Consider the following 22,423-nt stretch of genomic DNA (forward strand, 5'->3'; position numbering starts at 1 on the left):
CATAATAAGATAATCTAACCATAAAATAAAGAAGAAGGAAGAGAATAAAATGTTAGACAAGTGAGATATAATGAACCTTGGAGAAAACTGAATGGGGAGAGAAAAGAATATAACTTTTTCCTTCTGTTCATGGTACCTACTTAAAAACTGACTATGTATTATATTAGGTAATTAAAAGTTCATAGTCAAATGTGGAAGTACATAAATATTGAAAGAATCTTTTTCAGATCATGATGAAATAAAGATCATGTCCAATCATCTCCAAGAACCATGGGGAATTAGATCTTAAATTAATTGGAAACTATATAACATAATATTTTAGAAAATGACTGGATCAAGCAACAAATCATAGAAATGATTAAAAATTTCATACAAAACAAGGACAATAAGGAGACAATATACAAAAACTAATGAGATAAAGCCAAATCTGCTATTAGAGGAAATATTATATATCTCTAAATGATTGCATGAATAAAGTAGAGAAAAAGGAGATTAATGAAATGGGCATGGAACTAAAAAATTGGAGAAAGAACAAACTGAAAATCTTCAATTTAATAACAAATTAGAAACTTTGTAAATTAAAGATGGAATTAATAAAACCAAAGAAAAGGAAACTATTGAACTTATAAATAAAGCTAAGAATTGGCTTTATGGCCAAAAAGCAATAAAATAGATAAGTCTTTGGATAAGTTTATTAAAGAAAGAAAGAAGAAAACCAAATTTCCAGTATCAAAACTGAAGATGATGAATTTATTACTAAAGAGTAGAAACTATAGTAATAAATTCAAGCTATTTTGTCCAACTCCGTGCCAATAAATTTGATTGATTTAAGAGAAATGAATGAGTATTTACAAAAATATACTCTTCCTAGGTTAAAAGCAGAGGAAATTAAATGTTTAAATTACCCCAACCCCAAAAAATGAAAATTGAACAAGCCATTAATGAATTCCCTAAGAAAAATATCTCCAGGACACATTGGATTCAGGAGTGAATTCTACCAAATATTCAAGGAACACTTAGTTTCATTTCTATATAAACTATTTGAAAAAATAGTTGAAGATGAAATTCTGGCAAATTCCTTCTATGACACGAACATTGGGCTGACACTTAAAAAAGGAATAGCCAAAACAAGATAGAAAATTATAGACCAATATCCTTAATTGATATGGATGTAAACATTTTAAATAAAATATTAGCAAAATGATTATTGCAAATTATCACTAGTATAATAGTCTATGATCAAGGGGAACTTATACCAGGAATAGATGGTTGGTTCCACATTGGGAAAACTATAATTGACTATATCAACAACAAAGTTATTAGAAATCACATGATTTTTCAATAGATGCTGAAAAAGCTTTTGATAAAAAATAGCATCCTTTCATATTTAAAACATTAGAGAACATAGGAGTAAATGGTGTATTCCTTAATATAATAAGCAGTATCTATCTAATACCATTCACAAGCATTATATGTACCAACAATAAATTAGAAGCATTATTCCCTATAATATCAGGGTGAAACAGGAATGCCAATTATCAACACATTATGTTAGTAATGTTAGCTTTAGCTATAAGAGAAGAAAAAGAAAACAAAGAAATTAGAATAAGTAATGAAGAACTAAAACTCTCATTCTTTGGAGATGTTATAATGGTATTTCTAGAGAATCATGGGAAATCATCTTAAAAATTACTTTTAACAATTAACAACTTTAACAAAGTTTCAGGATATAAAATAAACCCACATAAATCCTCATCATTTCTATATATTACTAATAAGCCACAGTAGCAAGAGTTAGAAAGAAAAAATCCATTAAAAGTAACTGCAGATAACATGAAATTCTTAAGAAGCTAACTCAGAAACTATATAAAAGTAACTATGAAATACTTTTCCAGTAAATAAAATCAGACCTTAAATAAATGGGCAAATACCAATTGCTCATGAGTATGCCAAGCCAATGTAATAAAAACAACAATTCAACCTAAATTAAATTACTTATCCAGTGCCATGCCAATAAAACTTGCAAAAAGATTTCTATTTTGAGCTAGAGAAAATAGTAACAATTCAAATAGAGGAACAAAATGTCAAGAATATCAAAAGAATTAATGAAAAAAATACAAAGGAAGGTGACTAAGGTCTAGGATCTAAAATTATTAAATTATAAAACATCAATTTATAACTGCTTGGTACTGGCTAAGAAATAAAGAAATGAATAGTGGAATAGACTGTATGCAAAACATACATTAGTAAATGGATATAGTACACTGCTGTTTGATAAGCCCAAAGATTCCAGCTTCTGAGATTAAAAATTCACTCTGATAAAATCTCCTGGGAAAACTGGAATATAAACTGACAAAAACTAGACATAGACAAACATTTCACACCCTTCAACAAGATAACGTCAAAATGGGTACATGATATAGACATAATAGGCGATATCATAATTTAATTAGGAGTACAAGGAATAGCTTTTGTCTGATGTATGTAAAGGGGAGAAGTTTATGACCTAAGAAGTGACAAAGCAACTATAAAAGACAAAATGGATAATTTTGATTACATTAAATTGAAAATTTTCTCCACAAATATCACCTTTGCAGACAAGAGCAAAAGGAATGCAGTAAACTGGTAAATTATTCTTATGATTTATATTTAATACAAAGAACTCATTTCTAAAATATTTAGAGAACTGACTCAAATTTATGTGAAGAATGCAAGTGATAACCCATTTTATAAATGATCAAAAGATATGGACAGGCATTTTCCAGATGGAGAAATTAATGTTAACTATACTCATATGAAAAAATATGATCTAAAGCACTATTGATAAGAAAAAAGAAAATTAAAACAATTCTGGGGTACCATCTCATACCAATATAACTACAAAGGAAAATGATCAATGTTGGAAGAGATGTGGGAAAACTGGGGCATTAATGAATTGTTAGTGGAGTTATGAACTGATCCAACCTTTCTGGAGAGCAAATTGGAATTATGCCCAATATGCCATAAAACTATGCAAACTCTTTGATTAAACAATATCACTATTATATCTGTATCCCAAAGGAATCATGATAAAGTGTTAAAAAACTCAAATGTATACAATCATTTATAGCAGGTTGTTTTACAGTAGCCAAAAGAAGGGATATTGAAGGGATGCCCATCAATTGGGAAATAGTTGAACAAATTGTGGCATTTGAATATGAAAGAAAACGTTTGTTTTAAAAGAAGCTATAAGGGATGAGACATCAGAATAACAAGGCAAGACTTACATGATCTGATGATGAAAAAAGTGAGCAGACTTCCATCCAAAATTATACACAGCAACAGCAACTTGGAATGATAATCAACTAGATTGGACTGATCATTTTTTGCAGTACAATTATCAACGATAATGTAAAAGTTCTAGTGATGGAGAATATCATCCATGTCCAAAGAAGTAACTGTGGAGTTTAAATACAGACCAAAGTTTGCTGTCTTCAATTTTTAAAAATTATATTATTTTATGTATTATTCATTTTTATTTCTATTTTTTCTTCTATTTGGATGTTACTTCTTTCACAACATGATCAATATGAATCTATGTTTAGCATGGTTATTGATATAAAGCCAATGGCTTACAATGCTTTCTGTTAGGGACAGGGGAGAGGGGAATAACAGAGGAAAAACTGTAAAAGGAAAAGTGATAGTTGAAAACTCCTATCACATATTTTTGAAAAAAAAAATACATAAATTTAGATAACAGGAACGAAAAGAATTATAGAGAGTTTAGTTTCTAGGACAAAAAGTTTCTATGAATTGGTCAGATCTATTAATAAATGCTCATTCAACAACTAAGGTTGATTGTGGTAGGAAGAGACTAAAAGAAGTCTTTAGGAAGCCATTACAATATCCAAGAAAGGTAAATGATATGGTCCTGAATTAGAGTATTGACTATTTGGGTAGAGAAAAGAGGATAGAAGTGAAAAGTGTTATATAGGAAAATTCTCCAAGAGTTGGAAACTCTTTGAATATGGATGGTAAGGGAAAAGGAAAAAAATCATTTTCCAAATTGACATTGTAATTCTGGGTGGCTAGAATGATATCCAAGATTTTCAACAAAACATATAAAATTGAGAGAAAACATTGTTAAACATAAAATTCTAGTCATTCCCTATAGTAGATAATTGAAAATGTTGCCATGGAATATCTAATAGAGAATTTTCCCTAGAGACTGGAAGAGCACTATGTACATATTGGACATTTAGGAAATTTTTGTGGATCACAAAAAAAACAGTATAAACACAATTATAAAGCAGTCACCCAAATTAAGTCAGATCTAAATAATTGGGAAAATGTCAATTGTTCATGGTTAGGTCAAGCTAAAAAAATGAAAAGGACTGTTCTACCAAAATTAGATTACTTATACAGTGCCATACCAATTGAATTACCAAATAAATATTTACTAAGTGAGAAAAAAAAAGTAACAAAATTCACCAGGAGCATCAAAAGATCAAGAATATCAAGGGAACTGATGAAGAAATGTAAAGGAAGTTTGCATAGTTCTACCAGATTTAAAACTATATTATAAAGTGGCAGTGATCAAAACTGCTTGGTACTGGTTAAGAAATAAAGAAATTGGGGGGGGGGGCAGAGCCAAGATGGCGACAGGATAGGACTGTCTCTTAGGTGCTCTCTCTCAAAACTTATAAACTAAGGACTCTAACTGAATTTTCAAGAGACAGAACCCACAGAGGGATCCAATGAGGCAGTTCTCTAGCAGAAGTTAATCTGGAAAAGAATGGAAAGGCTCGGCTCCCCGTGGTTGGAGGGGTGGCTTGCCAGAGCAAAGGAACTTCAGCCTCCTGGGGGCAGGCCCAGGGCACTGGGAGCCATGGCTCATGGCAGCAGGGACAGTTTCCTGAACTACACTTGGGGAGTTCCAGGAACAACTTGGGGTATCAGCAAGGGGAACTCTGCCAGACTGAGCACTTAAAGCCCAGCCTTCAGGGCACTCAGCATGCAGGGTGGCCAGGGCAGCCCAGATCCAGGAACCAGAAGCAGCCAGTAAGACAACTCAATCTTGAGTACTCAGTCTAGGTAGGGAGGTGGAGATAGACTTGCAAAGTCTGTCCTCTGTCCCAGGAACAGGACTATGGAGCTCTGACCAAAGTCAGATGCTGATCACAATCTAGGCTCCCCATAGAACATCAGCCCCCCCCCCCCACCTCAGCCCCGTGGCAGAGGGGTGTGCTTATGGTCATTCACAGACCAGGAGGGAAGACAGAGCTTCACAAACTGAGATACTTATGGGGGGTGACCAAATAAAACTCAAAAGCTCAAGAAGCACCCCAAGAGCAAGCACAGGCTGGAGAAATGAGAAAGGAGAGAAAAAATTGGAACACCATTGAGAAATACTTTGCTTATGATTCCAAGCAGGATCAAAACACTCAATCTGAAGATGAGGAAGTCCAAGATCCTGCATGTAAAGACTCCAAGAAAAACAGAAATTGGGCTCAGGCTGTGACAGAGCTCAAAAATGAAGTCAGCAGCTTAGTCAAGGAGATCCAAAAAAATGCTGAAGAAAATAATGTTAAAAACCAGCATAGGTCAAATGGATAAAATAGTTCAAAAAGATATTGAGGAGAAGAATACTTTAAAAAGCAGAATTGGCCAAATGGACAAAGAGATAAGAAAGCTTTCTGAGGAAAACAAATCCTTCAGATGTAAAATGGAACTGAGGGAGGCTGCAGATTTTATGAGAAATCAAGACACAATACTTCAAATCCAAAAGAATGAAAAATTAGAAGACAATGTGAAACATCTGATTGAAACCAAAAAAACAACTGATATGGAAAACAGATTCAGGATAGATAATTTAAATTTTTTTTTGGAATACCTGAAATTTTGATCAGGAAAACAGCCTTGACATCATTTTCATAGATTTACTACAGGGAAATTGCCCTGATATTCTAGAAACAGAGGGCAAAATAGAAATTGAGAGAATCCACCAATCTCCCCGAGAAAGAAACCCCACAAACTCCCCCCACCCAAAGGAATATTATACACAAGTTCCTGAACTCCCAAGTCAAAGAGAAAATATTACAAGCAGCCAGAAGGACACAATTCCACTATCATGAATCTGCAGTCAGTATCACAAAAGACTTAGCAGCAACTACATTAAAAGCTCATATGGCTTGGAATATAGTATTCCAGAAGGCAACAGAGCTCAGAATGCAACCAAAAATCAAATACCCAGAAAAAAATGAACATCCTCTTCCAAGGAAAAAGATGGAATTTCAATGAACCAGGGGAATTTCAAATGTTCCTATTGGAATGGCCAGAGCTAAACAGGTTGGATCTTCAAACACAGGACTCAGATGAAACATAGAGAGTGGAGGAGAAGGGTAAAATATGAGGGACTTAATGATGATAAGCTACATGTATTCCTGCATAGAAAAATTATATTGATAATACTCATATGAACCGTCTCAATAGAGCAGATAGAAGGAGCTTTTATAGATGAAGCACAGGAGAGAGCTGAATTTGAAGATATAATGTGGTGTAAAAATGGAGTCAATGGCTAAAAGGGAAATGTAATGGGAGAAAGAAAAAGGAGAGGATGAATAGGCTAAGATATTTCATATAATAAGTTTTTATTACAATGAGCTATTGCAATGATATGAAAGGGGTGAATGCAAGGGGGAATGAGGGAATCTTCACTCTCATCAGAGGTGGCTAGGAGAGGAAATAGCATATATACTCGATGTGGTATAGACATCTGGAGTAAGAAGGAGAGAAGTGGAGAAAGGGGGAAGGGGGGATTTGAGTGATGGAGGAGAGGATGGAACATGGGGAAGAGTGGTCAGATATAACACATTTTCTTTTTTACTTCTTGCAATGGGCTTGGATTGGATGGCCTGTCCAGAACCATAGGGCCAGGTGGATGCTGGGCCTAAGCGTTAGTATGTGGCCTTGGGGCTTCTTGATCCCAGGGCTGGGGATCTGTCTGCTGAGCCACTCAGCTACCCTACAACAGAGTGAAAGGTGAGGGAAAATATAGTATATGGTAGTGGAGAATTATGAATGGAGGGATTTGTGATCAGCAATGGCAATGGTGGATAAATATGGAAGTAGCTTTTGTGATGGTCTTATCATAAAATATGATCCACCTGTGACAGAACTATAGGTATTGAAACTCAGACTGAAGCACATTTTTTTTTATTATTATTATTTTAGGGGGACTGTTACAGGGCAAATGGGGCTGGGTGGCTTGCCCAGGATCACACAGCTAGGTGATTATTGGATGTCCAGAGCTGGATCTAGGCTTGGGTGCTCCTGGATCCAGGGCCAGTGCTCTGTCCACTGTGCAACTTTGCTACACTTACTATTATTATGTTTATTATTTTTAATTTTGATATTTTTCTCTCTCCTTTACTTTGTCGCTCATGTGGGTCTATATTTTTGTGAGAGGAGGGGATATTTTGTTTACTCTTAAACAAGAATAGTTTAGTAATGTATAAAAAACATCATTTGTACAAAATAAGAATAAATAATTAAATAAATATTATTTTTAAAAAATAGGGTAATGTATCAATGGATTACGATATTCAAAATAAACTGCAGTAAAAGATTAAAGTAATATAGTGTTTGACAAGTCTAAAGACATACATTTCTGGGATAAGAACAAACTATTTGACAAAAATTGTTGGGAAAACTGTAATTGGTATGGCAAAAAATGTGCATAGACCCACATCTCACACTGTATACCAAAATAATGTCAAAATGGGTATAGAATTTAGGCATAAAAGGTGACACCATAGCTAAATTAATAGACAATGAAATTATCTTTCAGTTATATGGAAAGAAGACAAATTTGTTACCAGACAAGAAATAGAGTACACTATAAACTGCAGAATAAGTGATTTTGACTATTAAATTAAAAAGTATTTTTTTAAATAAAAATCAATGCTGCCAAAATTAGAAGGAATGCAGAAAGCTAGGAAACAATCCTCACAAACGGGAATTCTGATAAAGGTCTCATTTGTACAATATATAGAGAACTGCATCAGATTTATAAGGTTACAAGTCATTCACCATTTGGTAAATGGTCAAAGGGTATGAATAGACAGTTTTTAAATGAAGAAATTAAAGCTATATATATAATATATGTAATCATATGAAAAATTTTCCAAAACATTATTGATTAGTCAAATGCAAATTAAAGCATCTAAGATGTATCACTTCACACTTACCAGATTGACTAAAATGACGAAAGAGGAAATGATCAATGTTGGAGAGATTATGGGAAGATTGGGACATTAATGCATTGCTGGTGGATCTGTGAACTGATCCAACCATTCTGGAGAGCAATATGTAATGAGGCCCAAAGAGCAATAAAACTGTTCATGTCCTTTGACCCAGCAATTCTGATACAAGGCTTATATCTGAAAGAAATTTAAAAAAATCTGGGAAAAGTCCCATATGTTCCAAAATTTTCATAGCAAGATTTTAGTGGCAAAGCATTGGAAATTGAAGGGATGCCCATCAACTCATGAATGAATAAACAAATTATGATATATGAATTATATGGAATACTATTTTTCTATAAGAAATCATGAATTTTCAGACTCTAAAGAAGCATGGAATAAATTATAGGATCTGAGGCCGAGTGAATGGTGCAGAAGCAAGAGGGCAATGAACACATTAATAACAACATTGTGAGACGATCAACCCTAGTGGACGTAACTGTTCTCTGCAGTTTAGATGGCTAGGACAACTCTATTTCACTGGTTGGTATCCCCATCCAGAGGAACAAAACAAACAAAAAAACCCTTCTTAATCTGATGAACACTAGATTCACTTTTTAAATTTGTTTTTTGCAAGGCAGTAGGGTTCAGTGACTTGTCCAAGGTTACATAGGTAGGTCATTATTACATGTTTGAGGTTGGATTTGATCTCAGGACATAGACTTTAAAAATATATCTCTCATGCATTTCATTCCCTTAATTCTAATTCCTCATTGTGAAAATGACTAATGTGTGAACATGTTGAACATAAATGTGTATGTACAATATTAATCTGACTGTTCACTGCTGAGGGGAGGGAAATGGGAAAAGATGGTGAAAGGAAATTTTGCAGCTTAAAAATATACAAATGCATATGGATGAAAGTTGAAAAACTTTCATAACATGTATTTGGAAAAGTAAAATATCAATTTTTAAAAAAGAAATGTTTGTTGCATAGAATTCTCCATTTTTTTAACCTTCCTCATAAGTCCACCTTCCCTGCCTTCCCCCAAACCAAGAGAATAAACAAACACAGCTATAGTACTGTATGTATGAAATATGGTATGCATTCCCTAATGAATAAAATATAACTATCCTAACCTGCTATTTAAAGGGTGAAAGAGTTAGGATTAAAAGACCTTTAAAAACACTGGTCCAAACTATTCATTGAATAGAAAAGGAAATAAGGCATAGGTAAGTTAAATGACTTATCCTGGATTTGTCTGTAGACTTTCTGACTTAAAGCTTCCTGCAAATATGGGATCCTGCTTTAATTTGCAATTTTATTTATAACATTCCTCTACATTTTTATGTATATATAAATGCTATTTCCCTTAATTTGTCCTTTTTGTTTGTTTGTTTTACTATATTTTCCCTAGACAGTCCTCGATGCCTGAAATTTAATCTTAACCTGTTTAAATCTATATAAGATTCAGCTCTGAATGTAGGCTTTTATTGCTCCTATACTCATAATTATATTAATAAAAATAATGACTGAGCTTTGACTTCATTAGTCTATGCTACCCAGAAAGTAACTTCCTCTACCAATAGAAGCTGGTATCTTCTTGCCAATTTTATTCCTAAAGAGTAATCTATACTACCACTACTAATAGTAGTCTTTTAGTATTGAAGGGGAACACACCAATGATTGGAGTCAAGAATTGCAAAATTATGTTTATTACAGTCAGGGATATGTTGTGCAAGGCCTCCTTCTCCCTTGTTTTTATCAGAATAGTTCCATCACAAGGCCTGATTTAAAGGAAACAGGACTTTTGGAGATGGTCAGACTATATGGCAATGTCTTATAGCCTTAAATTGATTTTGCTTCCTCTCATTTCAGCATAGCACCAGTGTGTTTCAACAGCATAGAGCAAACATCAATATGTGCTTTCTAGTTATAGTATGCAACTACCAGTTTAATTCCTTTATTTCTCTAGATGGGCTAATCTCCAGTATGATCTTTCCTCTCAAACCTTCCAATTTTGAGTTGTGATCTACTTAACAATATGACATAATTGGAAATAGCTTTAACAACAGGACAATATTATTTTGCCATTCATAGGACTAACCTACTCTGTTGTTAGCACACTCCCTAGAGCTCGATCTCATCAAATGCCTCTAAAACCTCAAGGCTTTCTCAGGTGCCTGCTCCTGTCTCAGGGTGTACCCATTTCAGTATGGCCTGCCTTTCATAAAGAAAAGAGAACTATCCCCAGGGATCCCTCTGGCTTCTCCAGGATTGGTCCTGTTACCTCACTGGAAGCTGTTCACATGGAACTCTTCTCCACTTCAACCTTCAAAGTTCTAATTTTAATATTTACTACCTCTCTATGCTTTAGGACCAAAAAACTGGTGGGTTTTTATATTCATTTTTTATTTTATTTTTTTTTTCTTTACTATATGTAAACAGGATCAGTCAATTGACCTAGGTATAGGGCAAAAATTGAACCATCAAGTAATTGTTTCCTCTGAAGTTTCCCACATGATAACTGATAGTATTGCAGCCCCCCCCCCCATTATCAGACCACTAAGAATTAAGTAAATTACTCATATTAAATAACCAACCTGAGAAGCAGACTGAGAACCTAGGTCAGTTTTTTTATCCATTTTGTAATACTCCATGTCATAGTTCAAAAGAATATTGATCTTTAAAAATTGATCTTTCCCTCTCAAAAATCATTTCAGTTAAGTCATCAAGGATTATTATTTGTTTTAGAGATAATAGCATTGAGATTTGAAGAGGGGAATTGTCTTTTTTGCAGTGTCATGGTTAGTAAAAGTGGCAATTTGGGGGACATTTTGTCTTATCTTTTCACTACAGGATCAGAATACCTTCTAATAGAATTTACTAAAATATTTTCTAAAATCTTTGCTTCTTTTGTTTATCATATTTAATTCATGTTAAGAAGCATTTCTTTATTCTATCATTTGTTTAAAGCATCATGTTGGGTACTTTTTTAGTTGTTCAGTTGTGTCTGACCTTTATAATCCCAGGAACTATATGGCGCAACAGACCTTTCTATTCTCCACTGTTTTGTGATACTAGGGATATACAATTCATAAAGACAAAGGGAGTTAATAAGTATTTATTAAACATCCACTTTGTGGGAGACACATTTCACATAACCAAGGAATTTGGAATCTAAAGGAGACATCACATATATAAACAAATACAAAAAGATATGCTGCAGAGGAAAGTGTAGTCTTTGTAGAAGATAGATTTAAACAAAATATGCAAAGAAACTGTGATAAGGGGGGTCAAAGAGAACTTTCTGGGGACATACTGTGTTCCAGGAGTGAATCTTTATTTTTTTGTTTGTTTTGGCAAGGCAATGGGTTTAAGTGGCTTGCCCAAGGCCCCACAGTTAGGTAATTATTAAGTGTCTGACCTGATTTTGAACTCAGGTCCTTCTGACTCCAGGCCTGGTGCTCTATCCACTAAGCCACCTAGCCACACCCACAGGAGTGAATCTTAAAGGAAAGATACATTTTTTTTACCTTTACTTTTTATTTTTTTCCTTAATTACATGTAAACAGAAAATTTAAATATTTTAAAATTATGAGTATCAAATTCTATCTCTCCCCCCATCCTTGCTTCTTGAGAAAGCAAGCAATCTGATACAGGTTTTGCATGTTTTATTATGTAAAATATTGACATTTCAAAAGAAAATACAGATCCAAAAACAAAAACCAAGAATTGTAAGAAAATAGAAAAAAAGATGTATACTTCAAACTGCATTCAGACTTTATCAGTCTTTATCTGAAGGTGGATAGTGTTTTCATTTTAAGTCCTTCAGAATTATTTTGGATAATTGTACTTCTGAGAAAGTCTAAGTCTTTCACAACTGACCATTTTACAATGTTTCTGTTCCTGTGTACAATGTTCACTTTGCCTCTGTTCATATGTCATTTCAGATTACACCGAAATCATCATGCTTGCCATTTCTAGCAAAACAACATACCATTACAATCAGAGATCATAATTTGTTTCACCATTTTCAAATTGAAATCTTCTATCACAAGAAGAGCTGATATAAATATTTTTGTACATAGAACAATTTCCTCTTTTAAAATAACTTTCCAAATACGGAACTAGTAATAGTGTTGCTGGGTCAAAAATATGCAGCTTTAGGGTTTGGGGAGCATATTTTAAAACTGATCTCCAGAGACATCATGTTGGATTCAGTGGATAGAGCACCAGGCCTGGAGTCAGGAGGGTCTGAGGTCAAATCTGACATCAGACACTTAATAACTACTTAGCAGGGTGACTTTGGGCAAGTCACTTAACCCCATTGCCTTGCAAAAAACCCAAAAAAACCAAAAAAACCAGAAAAATAAATGAATAAAAATAAAATTGATCTCCAGATTTGTTTGATTAACTGCACCAATTTTTCCACCTATCCAGGATTTATCATTTTCCTTTATTATTATATTATCCATTCTAATAGGTATAATGCAATTATTAAAATTGCTTTGATTTCCATTTCTCTATTCAATAGTTTAGAATATTATTTCATATTATTAAATATAGCTTAGTTTCACCTTCTGGAAATTGCTTATTCATATCTTCTGATCATTTATCAATTAAGCCTCTGTCAGAGAAATTCACTCTTTTTCTACTTTTCTACTTTTCTGAATTCCTTCTCATTTTGGCAAATACTTTTGTTCAAATACTTTTTAGTTTAATAAAATCAAAATAATCTATTTTACATCCTATATTGCTCTCTGTCTTATGTTTGGTAATAAATTATTTCCTTATCCATAGATCTGATGAGTAAGCTATTCCATGCTTCCTAATTTACTTATGATATCATCATTTAAGTATAAACCATAAATTTTTTATTTCATCTTAGCCTGATATGGGATGTTTGTCAATATTAATTCCTTCTAGTTTTCACAGTAATTTTTGTCAAGGAATGACTTTTTGTCCCCAAATCTTGAGTTTTTGTGTTTATCAAACAGTAGATAATTATAATTTTCTAGTGTGTTATGTAACTAATCTATTCCACTGATTCACAATTTTCTCTTTCTTAATGAGTACTAGATTATTTTGATGATTTTCATTTTTTAGAACAGTTTGAAATATGGTACTTCTAAGTCAAATGCTATCACTTTTCTATTAATTTATTTGATATTCTTGATCTTTTGGCCTTCTAGATGAATTTTTTTTCATTTTTTTCTAGGTCCTTAAAATGTTTTGGTAATTTTATTGTTATGCTGTTGAGTAACCAAGTTAATTTAAGTAGATTCTTAATTTTTATTATACTGCTTTGTTGTATTCATATGCGATTATCATTTTTTCAATTGTTTAGAACAGACTTTATTTGTGTGAAAGGAATTTTATCATTGCATTCATATAGTTCCTGGTTTATCTTGGCAAATAAACAGTCTTGTATTTTTAATTAACTGCAGTCATTTTAAAATGTAATTTAACTTTCTATCATTAGAATCATATTTTTAACTAATATATAAAAATGCTTAATGATTAATTTGGATTTTCCTTATCTCCTGAAACTTTGTTGAAGTTGATATTTATTTCAAATTTTTTTTACTTGATTTTATAGGTTTCTCTAAGTATGTCATCATAGTCAGCAAAGAGTGGTAGTTTTGTGATTGTCTATTCTACTTCCTTTAATATCTCTTTTCTTCTCATTGCTTATAGCTAGTGTCTCTAATGGCAATAATGGACATCCTTATTACCTTCATCGCTATTACACATAATGCTTACTGATGGCTTTAGCGAGATACTTTTTTTAGGTCAATATTTTATTTTGTATTTTTGTATATTTTATTTGTTTTATTTTATTTTTTCCAATTGAGTCTTTTTTTATTTTTCCAATTACATGTTATGAAAGTTTTTCAACATCCATCCACATACATATGCATAATTTTAAGTTATATAATTTCCTTCCACACTCCTTTCCCACTTCCCTCCCCTCAATAGGGAAGAGTCTGATGAATATTGTGCATGAATATTTGTGTTTAACATGTTTACAGTTTAATCACTTTCTTTATAAGAAATTAGGATTCAGGTAAAAGATACAAATCATGAGATACGATAAAACAGAAAAATTTTTAAAAAGTGAATGTAGTGTTCATTTAGATTCTACAGTTTTGTATTTTTTGTTTTGTTTTATTTTACTCTGGATATGGATAACCACTGTCATCTGTGATAATTCTGGTGTGGGCATGAACATTGACAAGAGCTGGGCAGAAGAGTTGTGACAACAAACAAATGTCATGAAGACAATCTCTTAACTTCATTGTTGAACATCCAGAATCTTATAACAAAACTTATCTCAGACATGCCAAGTCAGATGGAATCCAGGTACATGACTTCCCTAGTTAAGTTTGCTCTTTGAAGTCTGTAGACTTCCTTATCAGAAGTTTTCCATTACTTCTAGCTCTGCAAATGTTTAGGTCAGTCTTCACTGGTGAGTCAACCAATCCATATAAGGAGCAAGAATACATGCTTATCTGACCTTTGTCCCCAGGAACACCTGTGTTCCATTCTGCCGAAGCTGGCCCTCAGCAGGTCTCTGAGGTTGTCCTGACTCTCTGAACTGCTGAAAGGAGCTGCATCATCCAGGTTGATCAGCTCACACTGTTGTTAATGTGAACAATGTTCTTTTGATTCTGCTCCCTTCACTCAGCAACAGTAATTCATTGCATGTTTAAGAGAGTTACTATTTATCATTTTAAAATATTTATTTCTATGTTTTCTACTATTTTTAATAAGCCATTTTTCAAGAGTATATATATATATATATATATATATATATATATATATTCTGTATCTTGAGATAATCATGGGATTTGCATTATTTTTGTTGTTGATATGGTAAATATGCTAATATTTTTCCAAACATTGAATGAATCCTGTATTTCTGGTATCAATTTTCTCTGATTGTAGTTTATGATCTTTTTAATATGTTACTGAAATTGTTTACTAACATTTTAATTATTTTTTATTCAATAGTCATTAGGGACATTGGTTTATATTTTTCTTTTTCTGTTTTTGCTCTTCCTAGCTTAGGTTATCAGCATCACATTTATTTCATAAAAGAAATTTCACATAACACCTTGTCTTATTTTTCCAAATAATTTATATAATATTAGAATTAATTAATCTTTAAATGATTTGTAGAATTCACTTGCGAATCATTTGGTTGCTGAGGATGTTTTTAGGGAATTTATATTTGCTTGCTTAATTCTGTTTCTAAGCTAGGATGTCTTAAATATTCTATTTCCTCTCTAATCAATCTGAGCAACTAAGATTTTTTGTAAATATGCAATCTATTCACTGAGATTATCAAATTTATTGGTATATAACTGGGCAAAGTAGCATCTAACAATTTCTTTAATTTCCTTATCTTAGGTGGTGAATTCATCCTTTTAAATTTTGATAAATGGAAATTTAGTAGAAAGAGTTTCCTAACCTTGAAGTTTCTAATACCAATCAAATCAGGGGGCTGGTCCATGTCTTTCCATCCTTTAATGACTTTTAACTCATTTAGAACAGTATTTGGCATAATTCAGCTTTGCTGCCTCAGAAATGAATATTTTTCCATATAATAGACTCAAGGAATTTAAGAGCGAATTCATTTAAGACAAGAAAAGTTATTAATGGATTTCAGTTCCCTGTCTTATAATAAGAAAAGAAGACAAGATTGTCATTCTTTTGCAATAAACTAAATTCTCTTGCAAAGTACTAACTCAAGTATATAATTCTATCAAAGTTAATATTAGGGAGTTTCCTTCCAAATTAAATGTTTAGAGCTGTTAAGAATACAAAGGGGAAGTCATTATTTATTAGAGAAATGCACATTAAAATCATTCTGAGTTACAAGTTTGCACCTATCAGATTCACTATTATGACAAAAAAAAAGGAAAATGATCAATATTGATGGGTATGTGGGAAAATAGAAACTAATGCTCTGTTGGTGGGCTTGTGGATTGTTTCAACTGCTCTGGAGAACAATTGGTCCAGCAATATCATTACTAGCTCTGTAATTCCACGAGATCATAAAAACAAGGAAACATGTAAAAAATATTTATGCTAGCTTTTTTTTGTAATGGCAAAGAATTGAAAATGGAAGGGATGCCAAACAATTGGGAAATGTGATAGAATACTATTGTTCTATATGAAATCATGAGCAGGAGGATTTCAGAAAAACCTAGAAAGTCTTACATGAACTGATGTTGAGTGAAATTAGCATGACAGGAGGACATTATATATTTTAATAGTAATAGGCTATAGAGGCAATAGAGTGATTGAAGATGTCTTAAAGAATTGTGATAGAGGGGCAGCTAGGTGGCACAGTGGGGCAGCTAGGTGGTGCAGTGGATAAAGCACTGGCGCTGGAGTCAGGAGTACCTGGGTTCAAATCTGGTCTCAGACAGCTAATAATTACCTAGCTGCGTGGCCTTGGGCAAGCCACTTAACCCCATTTTCCTTGCAAAAATAAAACTAAAAAAAAAAGAATTGTGATAGAAAATGTTATTAATCCAGAGAAAGAGCTAAAAAGTCTGAATGTAGACCTAAGCATACTACTTTAACTTTTTAAAATTTGCTATTTATTTTTCTTTTTTCTTTTTCCCCTTTTGTCTGATTCTTCCTTTGCAATATGACTATTGTCTAAATATTTTAAATATGATTACATATATAACCCATAGGAAACTTGTCATGGGGAGGGAGCATGGAAGGAAAAAAATGTGAAAGTGAAAAATAACAAAAAATGAAAATTGAAAACTACCTTATATGTAATTGGAAAAAATAAAGTTAAAATTAAAAAAGAATGCAGAGTGAAAAAAGACTTTTAATATTTTGTTTTTTTTTTAAATTCAGTCACTTTCACAATATTTTAACTGTGAATAACCCTGATGTTCCTATCTCCTTCTCTTAACTATTGACACTTGGCAAAAGAATGATGTTTTAGGTAATATCAATATTCTAGGATTTCATTTTTGACAATAATTACATGGCACAGTTTTCTAGTTTTAAATTGTGAATTGTGTTTCACTATCTTTACAGGTGATCAACCTAGTCTATTCCTTTCAAATGCTATGCATGGTCATCTCATTTTATGTAATATAATTAGACCTTAAAAAACTGTGTTGAAATCTTATGTAATTTGTACTACATTTTTTCCATTGACTTAAAATATAATTTCATAAAGGTTTCTCTTTTAATGCATTTTAATTCACTGTTAGATATAACTTTTAAAGTTTTAGTTGAACTCTGATTTGATAATCAGGAGGCTTGGGTTCTAGTCCCAGTTGTCCCATAAAGTAGCCACATGACATTATGTATTCACTTCCCCTGTGACTCATATTTCTTATTTAAAAATTAGGAGGTTGGATGACCTCTAAGATATTATAGCCTCATCTCCACTATGATCTTTGAGTACTTAATGATCTGTAAAAGACCATTTATATGCACTAGGGGAGTTTACTCTTTAAAAGATCTTCAATAAATTCTTATATGTTGTACCTAATTTTTTTTATAATGTGAATATTCATCCCACTATTTTTTAGCTTTAGAAATTTCTGTTTCTACATTTTATTTTAAATACAATAGTTCTCAGAAATTAATCATGTATTTTTCTCAATATTCTATTTACATAAAAGTCATCTTTCATATTTCTATTATTACACCCACTTAAAATATCATGGATTGCATAAAATTCTGGTGAATAAACGTAACCATCTTTCTTTAGTTGTATGGGTAATTCAATCTGAAAAATTCTCAAGACATTTGTGTTCATTTCATTTAAAGTGTATTGGATATATCTCTCTAAGCATCAAGTATTCCTTGAAAATATGAATCTGTTGGAAGCTACAATAAGTCTTTCAGAACACTATGGCATATTTAATACAGTAATCTACTGATAGCTAATAATAATTATAAATTTAACAATTAATTCTTCTAAGTAGTTCTAAATAAGTTCCAAGAATCTTTGAGGAGGGTTTCTTTAAAAAAACTTATGAGTATGATATACATATATATATATATGTATTATTTTAGAATGTTTATCTTAAATCAGAATATGCAGTGCCATTGGTAAAGACTCAAATAATTCCTGAAAGACTCAAGTAAAATAATGCATCAAAAGTATTTTATAAGCATCAAAGTGATATGGAAATGATCAATATTATTACTATACCTAATGTCCTGTAAGATTAGACTGAGAAAAAGGCTTAAAATGGATTACATGTTTAGAATGCAAACTAAACCAATTTATAAATACTCATACTTAAGTGAACTACAGGGAAATTCTTACTAAGCTCTAGAAGATAAAAAAAAAATCTAGGCAATTATGCTATATTGCTTTCTGTTTCTATATTGAAAATTCTAATCCAAGAAGTTTTTTGTTATTTTATTTTGGAACATTCTTCTCATATCATCAGGACAGGAAATACCCAATGAGAAAACAATTTCTACTAATATAGATCAATATCTATTCTACAACATATATAATCTTATAGAATCCCTTGGGACCACATTAGATCAAGTAGGACCAAAAAACTCAATGTACATGACAAAGACAAAAGTTAAAAATGTCATATTGATTTCATAGCTGTGTCTTTCTTTATTCACCATATTTCTCTAAACATCTTGGAATTTAAATCATAGCTCTTTCAATGTATGGAATATTATCTTAACATAATATGACCAATAATAATAATTATAGGGACCACATAAAGAGACAGAGTAGCTGATGAATGCTTATTTGTAACTTCTAAGCATCAATGGAATTGGTAATTATTACTGTGTATTTATAGGGACTGGTACGTTTTAAGGATACCAATGAAAAGGATGCTGTAGTTTAGTGGAAAGATTGTTCCATTAAGAGAATTTGAATCTGAATTTCTTAACTCAGTCACATAATATACTTGTAACATTGAGCAAGTTACTTCAGATTTTTTAATCCTAAATTTTCCCATCTGGCAAATGAGAAGAGGGGGGACAAGATTGTTTCTCAAGTTTCTCACAACTAGAAACTGATGATGCTATCATCCATTATCAATTTTTTCTTTTACTCCTCAGTTTTTTTTTCCCTTTACTCTTAAGAAAAACTTTTGGAAAACAGCTATTTCTTATCAGATTTGAAGGGAATTCAGATTTAGTTTAGTCCAGGTTCTTAATAGTTTATGTTTGTCATGGTACTCTTTGTCTACCTAGTTAAACTTTTAGATCCCTTCTTAGAATTAGGGAGGAAAGGGAATATGCATTTATATAGTACCTACTATATTAATATAGTACCTACTACTATAACAGCAATCTGTTAAACTCTAATATATCATGTCATCTGATCTTCACAACTGTCTCACAACAGAATAAGTAAACAGCTACATGGCACAGTACATTCTGCCTCAGACAGTTACTAACTGAATGATCCTCAACAGGTTACTTCATTATTCCATTTTTTTCACCTAGCAAGTGGAGGTGATAATAGAATCTAGCTAACACTGTTGCTGTAGGAATTTCATTGGTTAATATGTGATGAATTTTGCAAACTTTTAAGTGATATAAATGTTGTTTATTATTATAATTATTATAATAATAATAACAATTATTATTATATCACCTACATCCATAATTTGAGTAAATGTTAAATTTCAGTCTGAAAATAATGCAAAAGGATAGGTCTTTTTTACCATTCAAGTTAATAAAATACATATCTATATACCCCATGGATTTTAGATTGACATTCCTGATTTAATCCAGCAAAATCCTAAATAAGAATCCTCTCTACTACATTTCTTAATTAACATAGAATGTTACTTAATGTTTCTCCATGTTTTTTCTAGAACTATTGAGCAAAAATATTACTTATTCAGGAAGGGCAGATTTTTTTGGATACTTTTAACCATTAGAAAGGTTTTCTTTGGAGTTAGCAAGGTGGCACAGTATTAGAGCATTGACCCTGGGATCAAGAGGACCTGAGTTCAAGTTCGCCTCAGACAATTAAAACTTTCTTAGCTGTGTAATTTAGCACAAGTCACTTAACCCAATTGTACTGCCAAAAAAAAGGAAAAAAGAGATTTTCTTTACATTCACCTGACAATTACATCCCTATAATTTCTCTCCATTACATTTATTCTTCTCTCTGAAATGAAGCAGATCAAGTCTAATCTGTCATCACATGAAAAGTCTTCAATATTTTAAAATATTTCTGATTCTCCTCATGAGTTATTTCTTCAATCTAAATATCAGTCAATTTATCTATCAAATATTTATTATTTTTTTATTCCAAGCTATGCTAGGTATTGGAAATTTGAAAATGAAGGATTACAAATTCTTTGCTAGCTCTTGGTGAAGATACCCTTGCTGTGGCCCCTTGCAGGCAGCACTCCCTGCCTTTCCTCTTGACACAGTGCTGTTCACTCACACCAAGGAATAAGTGGGTCAGGAAAAGTATGGGCATTCATGGAATGATTTGATAGAATGATTTAAAAATATTTCTTTTAAAGGGGGAGATAGGAGGAATAGGGGGGTTGAATGGAGTAAATCATATAACCTGAAGAGATACAAAGGATCTATTATGATAGAGGGGAAGAAGGCAGGAGGTAAGAATCTCCTCTCATCAAATTTGGTTCAAAGAACACAAGCCACACACACACACACACACACACACACACACACACACACAGGGAAAATGGGAAAGGGGAAAGAAAAGGGAGGATGTGGATAGAAGGGATCAAGCACATTGGGAGATGTGACATTCAGAACAAAATAATGAGGAGGAGGAGGGATAAGATGAAAGAAGGGGGGAAATGCAAATGGCATAGAGATAGCATAGAGGGCAATAAAGAGTTATAACATTCAATATGAAAGGGATGAACTCTCACAGAAAACAAAAGTGGATTAAAAACCAGAAACCAGTAATATGCCCCTTACAAGAAATACATATGTAGCAGAGAGATACATGTAGAGCAAATGTAAAAAGCTGGAGCATTAAATATTCTGCTTCAGCTGCAGTGACAAAAGTAGCAATCTTTATCTCAGACAAAGCAGTTGCAAAATAGATCTCATTAAAAGAGATAAGGAAGGAACTCTTTCCACCTAAAAGGTACCATGGGAAATGAAGTAATTTCAATATAATATTTGTATGCACCAAGCAGTATAGCATTCACAGTCTTAAAGGAGAAGGTAAATGAGTTACAGGAAGACATAGACAGCAATAATCTACTGATGGGAGACCTCAAACTTCCTCTTTCATAATTTCATAAATCTAACCATAAAACAAACAAGAAGAAAGTTGAGTTGAATGAAATTTTAGAAAATTTATATATGATAGGACTCTGAAGAAAATTGAATGGAGATAGAAAGTTATATATTTTTTTTCTGTGGTACATGGAACCTACATAAAAATTGACCATGTATTAGAGCATAAAAACTTCACAATCAAATGCAGGAAGGCAGAAATATTGAATATATCCTTTTCAGATCATGATGTAATAAAAATAATGTGCAATAAAAGATGATGGAGAGATAGACCTAAAACTAAGTGAAAACTATGTACCCTAATTTTAAAGAATGAGTGGATTAAACAACAAATCAAAGAAAAAAAATAATTATTTCATCCAAGACAATGACAATATTTAGACAATATAGCAAAACCTATGGAATAAAGCAAAGTTATTAGTGGATATATTATATCTCTAAATTCATGCATGAATGAAATAGAGAAAGAGAAGCTCAGTGGACTGATCCTACATCTAAAAAAATTAGCGAAAGATAAAATTAAATATCCCCAATTAAATGCCAAATTAGAAATTCTGAAAAATAATTCAACCATTCTGGAGAGCAATTTGGAATTATAGACTAATGAAATATAGTTGTGCAGACCCATTGGTCCAGCAGTAGCACCACTGGATCTGTATTCTGAATAGATCATGAAAAAGGGTAAAAATTCTACATGTACAAAAATATTTGTAGCAATTCTTCTAGTGGTGGCAAAATTAGAAATTGGAAGGATGTCCATCAATTGGTGAATGACTGAACAAATCGTGGTATATGTTTGTGTTGGAACACTATTTTTATAAGAAATCATGAGAGATAAGTTTTCAGAAAAGCCTGGAAAGATTTTTTTGACCTGATGCTGAGTGAAATGAGCAGAACCAGAAGAACATTGTGTACAATAGCAGCAACATGG

This window comes from Macrotis lagotis, chromosome 1 (genome assembly GCF_037893015.1).
Source record: "Macrotis lagotis isolate mMagLag1 chromosome 1, bilby.v1.9.chrom.fasta, whole genome shotgun sequence".
NCBI lineage: Eukaryota > Metazoa > Chordata > Mammalia > Peramelemorphia > Peramelidae > Macrotis > Macrotis lagotis.